An 8,167-nucleotide genomic window follows, 5' to 3' on the forward strand; every position below is an offset into this window, starting at 1 on the left:
CTCCGTGCCCAGGAACTGTCTTTCATACCTTTCGGTACAGTATGGACTATTCCCGGGCACCCACACATATGGGGCGACCCAGGAAGCCTGGCGCCTTATAAACTGTGTTAAGGACGCTTTGTGGTTTGCCAGAAATCGTCTCATATTGCGGAGGGAGAGAATGTCCGTTCAGGACTGCCGCAGGCTGGTTCACAGCCTGCTCAGAGACTATTCCATTCGGGATAGCCCTGAGGAAGAAGAGTGTCATGAACCCCGGTTCTCGCACCGCTCACATGCGCCCCTTACCGGCACGCTGGGGTAGTGTCCTCCGTAGATCAGCTGCCGGCACAGTCGGCAATCCCTGGCGTGATGTCTTTTGCTTCCAAGTCGCCCCTGCGTCACTGTGAGCTCCAGGTGTATTCCCTGATCAAGCTGCGGGCCACATGATCCAGGTAAACTCCAACTTACTTCCTGGTCTGTGTGCTGCTGCTGCGGCTGATCCCATCACCTGCGTCTGATTCCCTAATCACCTGGAGGGATAAAAGCCTAGCTCACAGTCTCCTCCTTGTCTTGAACAACTCGTCAGTTTACCTGTGAGTTCTCCAGCGTTAAGCTCCTGTCAAGACTCCCCACGTGCTCCAGAGGTCCGGTTTCCTGAGTCCGCTGTCACCTGTGTTACTCTCAGCGTCCTGGTCATTCCACTCCTGCCAGAAGTCTCCACGTGTTTCCATCTGCCGTGTGATCCTGTCTTCTTGTGCAGCCCAGGTTATTTACTCAGTGTCCGGTTAGCAGTGGGTTCCGAGCCCGTCTCCCCTCGGCTCCCAGGCCGCTCCAGCGATCCCCAGTGATCTCCAGTATCGGCTCCCTAGCCGCTCCAGCGATCCCCAGTGATCTCCAGTATCAGCTCCCTAGCCGCCCCAGCGATCCCCAGTGATCTCCAGTATCGGCTCCCTAGCCGCTCCAGTGATCCTCAGTGTCTCCTGCGTCTCCCTGTGCTACCCTCGTGTCATCCCCGGTTTCCAGGCCGCATCTCACATTCCTCAAGTACCCTCCGTGTTGCTGTATAGCATTCAGTGCCATCGATCACCATCGATGGTTTTAGTGCCTCTCTAAAGACTCTTGTTATCTAAACCCTGCCAAAGCCACAGGGGAACCTGGGCAGAGGGCCGCGACCTGGTCGGCAGTTGCAGCGAAGTCCATATCCCCTTGCGGGGGTCCCTGGTGAATACCACTGTCGGCTTAGACCCCGCGCCTCTGCTTTAGGTCTCAGCCAATCCTCTGTGTCCCCGGCAGGTCATCTCCCTCCAGCATCCGTGCATGAGCTCCAGCTACCTCAAGCCTCCTCGCTTCCAGTTCCCTGCGCCCTCCACTGGCGCACCCAGGTCAGTGCCGGGAACACAGACAGTCCAGGCCGTGACAAAGAGGACTAAACCCCTTTTCTTCTGGTCCTTTCCCCTTGTTTGGACTGTTTTATAAGACTTTGGGACCGTGGCCCCTTCCCCCTCACTTCACAATGTCTGTTGTTTTGTTGCTGTATTTCTATTTATTGCCCTCCCCTTATATGTGTCTGTCTGGTCAATAAAGCTTCGGGCATGTGATTCCTCCTCCCTCACCCCCTAACCCTCCACACCCATAGTCTTGTATACTGTTGTGTAAATGTTACCGTTAGAATGCATAGTGCATAGTATAGTCTATAGTGTGAGTTTATCTTGTACTGTATTTTATAATATGTACTATACTGTTTGCATGTGTACTGTGTTTTGGCTGTGCTGCGACACGGTATATGTGTGATATTTGTTATCGTCTGTTTTTTGCATTCTTTATGTACAATAAAGACCTGCTTTTTCAATCAAAAATGGTAGCCAACTCCGCTTCTCGGCCTTTTGGCTAAGATCAAGTGTAGTATCTGTTCTTATCAGTGGGTATGGACTGGCCTCTGGCAGAGAATAGAGAAAGGCTGGACTGAGTAGCTGCTCTGATGGGCGGAGGGTGTGGGACCCCTCTTTTTTGCCTGGGAGTGGTGAAAAGTCTGGCTGAGTACCTTCACCTCTGCCTTTGGTAGGAGGTGTTGTTTCCGTAAATCCACTGGTAAGAGGGGGGGAGAAACAATGGGCCTAGTAGTTTGACTCTCTTGACGGGGTTCGTAGCAGGATGAGACAGCGAACGGCTCAGTCTAGTATCCATTGCCAAGGAGCGGAGAAAGGCTGGGACTGAGTAGATGGCTCCTGTTCCAGAGGTTCGTAGCCTCTGATGGGGAGACCTCGAAAGGCCCAGCTTAGTACCTTAACCTTGGGATCGGAGAAACACTGAGACTGAGTATATTGCTCTTCCGAGGGGGTCGTAGCCCCTAAGGGAGTCTGTCGAAAAGCCCAGTGGAGTACCCATTCCCATGCCAGGGGCTGGAAAGTGCCCTATGATGGGAGCAGAGAAACACTTGGTCGGACGCTGATCGGTCGGCTGCTTGGAGTCCGAGGCTGCACTGTGCCCCCGGGGAAACTCGGGAGTGCCGAACATGCACGGGTAATCCCAAAATCACCATGCACTAGTAAGCACTAGCACTGCGCACTTCCCTCTAGGTTAGCGCTTCACGTCCTTACCTCGTCCTTTTGGATGGGGTAGGACAATTTTTCACACCCCCACCCCGGCCTTCTGGCTAGGGTCTTCTTTATTATTTATTTATTTTCCTTCTCACGTTCGTCACTTTCACGTTTTCTGTTTTTTTTTTGTAGTTTGTCACTTTTTTTGGGTAGTGTGGTCGACCCTTACGGGCCTTCCATTTCCCCAATGTGCCGAAGCTCTCGCCTTTTGGGGAGAGCTTCGTGCCCCCGATGACGACCCCGAGCTGCAAGGCGGAGGGAAGTCTATTGAGGGTCTCTCCAAACCTTCGGGTGCGGAGGACCCACCGTCCTAACCCTTCCGGGGGTTGAGGAATGAGGGTCTCTCTAAGCTTCGGCGAAGAGGACCCACCGTTCCCTATTTTCCCCTCTTCGGCCTTATGGTTGAGAGGGGTTAGGGGAAAAACGGGGCCCGTCTCCTTCAGGAGATAAGCCCACTTCGATCGCACGGCCCCCTTTGCACGTGTTTAGGCACAGCACTGGTGGTAGGGAGCACACCTCGGGCTCCTGAGTTTCTTCAAACTCAATGGTAGCCAACTCCTGTCCTCGAGAGCTACCAACAGTTCACATTTTCCAGTCCACCTAGGTGCTGCACAGCTGTACTCATTACTCACTAACACATTTTAAAAGATCCACAGGTGGAGCTAATTACTTCACTTGTAAGTCTGTGAGGAGATCTGGAAAACATTAACTGTTGGTAGCTCTCGAGGACTGGAGTTGGCTACCCCAGCGGTAGGGAATATAGATTGTAAGTTCCGCTGGGGCAGGAACTGATGTGTTCAAATATTTTCTATAAAGCGCTGCAGAATATTTGTGCTCTATATAATAACTGTTAATAATAAACATAAGGCCTAATTCAGTATGGATTACTATTTACAGAATTCGCAGTCTGGCCGATTATCAAACATATCCTTACACTGAGTAGTTTCAGTTTGATGGACAGGAAGACAGCTTTTAGTGGCGGAAACATTGAGTTGTGTCGAAATTCGGGACAAAAAAAGTGAAAAACCCCATGTCGACCTTGAAAAACTTGACTGTCAACCTTCCCCATATCGACCTAATGCTTTTGTCGACCTAAGGACCCGGCGACCTAACCCATGTCAACCTTTTGTCATGTCGATCTTCATGGGGCATCATGGATGGTATATTGGTTAGCATTACTGCCTCACAGCACTGGGGTCATGTGTTCGATCCCCTCCATGGCCCTAACTGTGCGGAGTTTGCATATATATGTTTGCATGGGTTTACTCCGGGTTCTCCGGTTTCCTCCCACAATCCAAAAATATACAGGTAGGTCAATTGGCTTCCAATAAAATTAACCCTAGAATGTCTGTGTGTGCGTGTACATGTGGTAGGGAATATTGATTGTAAGCTCCACTGGGGCAGTGACTGATGTGAATTTTCAAATATTCTTTCTGTAAAGCGCTGAATATGTATGCACTATATAAGAAACTGTTAATAAATAATGTCGACCTTCAGTCAAGTCGACCATCATGCATGTCGACCTAGTTACTGTCTATACAATGATCCCATTTCATTTAAAAACTTTGAAACAGTTTAAAACACTGGGCGGCCCTCTGATTGGCTCAGCCAATTAGAGGACCGCCCAATATTTTTTTATATCGGGCGCTGGAAGAAGGCACTTTTTGCACCATAAGATGCGATTGGATGCAATGTACATCACACTTCGATGTTGCATCGCATCTGATCGCATCAGAGTATGTGCAGCATTAGATTAAGTCAGATGGAAAAACTCGGTACTAGTTTCCTAGCACGGCCACAATGCCCGCGATTTCCTATTGAAATGCATTGAAAAAGTCAAAATCGCGTCGGTTGCATCGCATGCGGCCAAAAAAAGCATGCGATGGTACCGACGCGATGCCCGCGATTTCCCATAGGGAACAATGTAAAATGCCTCAATTTACCCAAATCAACATAGGGAACAATGTTAAATGGTCCAGAATCCCCCCCAAAAACCCTGAACAGTGAAATGGCCCCCCAAAAATAGTTAACGCCACCCCACGATGAACGTGAACCCGAAGCGTGGCGAGCGCAGCGAGCCCTCGAGGGGCGGCGGTACGCGTCCTCCGACCTTTTCATACCCCCACTATCCACGTCGGCGTGGAGTTGAGAATAGATAGTGTGGCGAGCGCAGCGAGCCACCGAGCCCGAAGTGTGGCGAGCGCAGCGAGCCCCGCGAGAGGACGCAGATACCTGTGAAGCCCGCGAAGGGACGCGTTTACCTGTGAAGGTATCCGCGTCCCCTCGCGGGGCTCGCCGCGCTTCGGGCTCGGTGGCTATCTATTCTCAACTCCACGCCGACGTGGATAGTGGGGGTATGAAAAGGTCGGAGGACGCATACCGCCGCCCCTCGCGGGCTCGCTGCGCTCGCCACGCTTCGGGTTCACGTTCATCGTGGGGTGGCGTTAACTATTTTTTGGGGGCCATTTCACTGTTCAGGGTTTTTTTGGGGGGTTTCTGGCCCATTTAACATTGTTCCCTATGTTGATTTGGGTAAATTGAGGCATTTTACATTGTTCCCTATGGGAAATCGCGGGCATCGCGTCGGTCGCATCGCATGCGATTTTTTAGCGCGCATGCGATGCGACCGACGCAATTTTTTTAACTGCGATGCCCGAGATCCAAATCGCTGTGGCCGTGCTAGGAAACAAGTACCAAAAACTCTTTGATGTTTAGGTTTTTGTGAATGGAATAGTCACAATTTTCTAATGTTTTTTTTTTTCTTTTTATCTTCTTTTTCTCTAATTACCAATTAGGCCCCTAGTGTGGTACAGTATATACTCTAAAGGTAATTTTTTATTCTATATTTATTTATTTCAAACCTATAAAAATGGAAATAAATTGATGTGTTTCTGTGGTGGAAACACATATTCATTAACATTTAAAATCAATACCTTGAAAATGTGTGTTTTAGGGGCCCATTTATCAAGCAATATTTGCGGCTAAATCCACGAAAACATCCGGGGGTTAACCGCAAATACTAAGTTTCACTGAAATGTATTAAAGGGGGACCGCAGCAGGAATCTCCGATCCCCGCTGCGATCCCCCCTGCAGCACCGATGGCCGCATCCCCCATAGGTTTCTATGGGGGATGCGAAGCTGCCCGATGTATCAACATCGGGCAGCCCGTCGCGGGGGGGGGGGGGGGGGGGGCATGCGCAGACCCCCCTGGCTTCCGGCTCTGGGTATCGCAGGGACAGGCTCCTTTCGGAGCCCTGTCCCTGCACCTTGCCAGGTGATACATCGCGGTGATATGATCGCATTTTACAATGCGATCCTGGGTGGTAATATTCCGCCCAGATCGCGTTTCAAATGCGATCTTGATAAATGAGCCCCTTAGTCCTCAATACACATCATGGGTAGTTTATGTTAGGATAGGGGGGGTTCAAATGAATCTTTTAAATCATCTACAATAAATTTGATCACATCTGTCAGCTCTGGAAAGGATGAATGGAGATTCAAACAAGTTGCATTTACTTCTGGTTTTATGCGAAAGAAATTGTGTTTATGCAAGCAAAAATTACCTTAAATTAAGAAGAACTTTCTCTTTTATTTCAATATTGAATATTGGATAATATTGACACTGATTTTAAACAGTTTATAAGACAAATTATAACAGTTGAACATAATATTATACAGTAGTTTATTTTGCACAGTACTTTAAAAAAAAATCTTTTACCATTTTTGCCTGTTGTCCTAGAATGCCCAGGAGAACCACCTTAATCCCACTTGTCTTTCTTGTCAAGTGGGTGGAACCCTGTTGACACAACTTGCTCCATCAGGTTGCATGAATATATGGTTCATGTCTTCACAGTAGAGTTGGTCATCAATTGCATCAGTATTCAGCAGGGAACAGAACTGGGAGGACATGGCTTGCATCATCCTTTTGTAGTGAATTTAGTAGGCTAGTGCATAGCTTTGCAGAGCTTCTATCCTAGACTCCTTAAACCACAGTTACCCTCCAGCCCCAAAGAGCTACTGCAACAACAAGGAGAAGGTCAATTACTGCTACTTTTATTTTAATTATCATTATTATGAATTTTACTAATAAGGCTAGGTCTTCAGGAATAGATTGGACTGCCCTCAGGTCTGCACTTGTGGAACTTTGTGCAAAGGCTATAATGATATAAAAATATAATCTATGTTGAGAACTCCTGATGTTTGTATATTCTCCCTGTGTTTGTGTAAATTTCCTCCTTGTATTCTGATTTCCTTCCACAATGCAAAAATATGCTGGTAGGTAAAGTGGCTCCTGACAATAATTAGCCCTAGTGTGTAATGCCTCATGCACACTAGATGATATATTGTTAACTATATGAATTATAATAATATTGTAATGATATTTAGGTCATATTGTCCAGTGTATATGCTAAATATCGTTAACATTGCGCGCACCTCCGGGTTACTGGCATCTGAACAAGTAGCTCAAAGTTGACTATATCGTCAACAACTGCATGAACAATGAACAATATTGTTAATAATATCGTTCAGTATGTATGCACTACATCATCCATCCGGGAGAACCACCAATATTGTTAACAAATCGTATAGTGTGTATGAGGCTTAAGAGTCTACGTGTACATGAGCAGACTAGAGGGGTAAATTTATGGCCGAATAGTGCCGATAGGTACGAATGGGTTCAGCCATACAGTATATGACCTAAAAACATGAATGTAAATTTGACCGATTCATACGTATGCATATCGGTTCATAAAAGTATTTGGCACCCGTATGTACGGCCACCAAACACATACAAAGCGGCAGCAGCATACGGATCAGTGTGATTATTATTAATTATTACAAGTGATTTATATAGCGCACACATATTTGCAGCGCATTACAGAGAATATTTGAACATTCACATCAGTCCCTGCCCCAGTGGAGCTTACAATCTATATTCCCTACCACATGAAAACACACACACACACAGACATTCTAGGGTTAATTTGTTGGGAGCCAATTAGCCTACCAGTATATATTTGGATTGTGGGAGGAAACCGGAGTGCCCGGAGTAAACCTACGCAAGCATGGGGAGAATATACAAACTCCGCACAGTTAGGGCCATGGTGGGAATCTAACCCATGACCTCAGTGCTGTGAGGCTGTAATGCTAACCATTACACCATCCGTACTGCCCCAATGCTAAGTGATTGTTGTGTTAATTTTTTTTCTTCATTCATAATAGAATATTTTTAAACATACTGGTGGTTCTGCATTCTGTGGGGTACCATGGAGTCGGACTACTTAGGGCGGTATTCAATGCCATGGTGAGGGGGATTTCTATGGCGAGGATGGCTTTTTTTCGATGAGGAAAAGCTATCCTCGTCATCAAACCCCCTTGCTGTATTAAATATTAGGGAGAAATCTTCATCGTCAGAGGATGGCAAGGTTTGCTGCAAATGCTGCGAGTCTGCTGCATTTTGTGGTGTGCCTGCCGTTTTAATGGCCACAACCGCCGTTTCAACCTCATTGAAAAGAACCAACGAGGTGGAAACGGGGAGTAAAGGGGAAGCAGTTAAATACTCTGGTCAGCGAGCTATCGGCACTGCTCGC

The 8,167-nt window shown here is 47.5% G+C and overlaps 1 pseudogene; it reads left to right on the forward strand.

Annotated features, from left to right (window-relative positions):
• Positions 1 to 1,846: 1,846 nt before the first annotated feature.
• On the forward strand, positions 1,847 to 2,066 carry LOC146066071 (U2 spliceosomal RNA; annotated as a pseudogene).
• The last annotated feature ends 6,101 nt before the right edge of the window (positions 2,067 to 8,167 follow it).

The sequence above is a fragment of the Crinia signifera genome, chromosome 3 (genome assembly GCF_055691185.1).
Source record: "Crinia signifera chromosome 3, ASM5569118v1, whole genome shotgun sequence".
Taxonomy (NCBI): domain Eukaryota; kingdom Metazoa; phylum Chordata; class Amphibia; order Anura; family Myobatrachidae; genus Crinia; species Crinia signifera.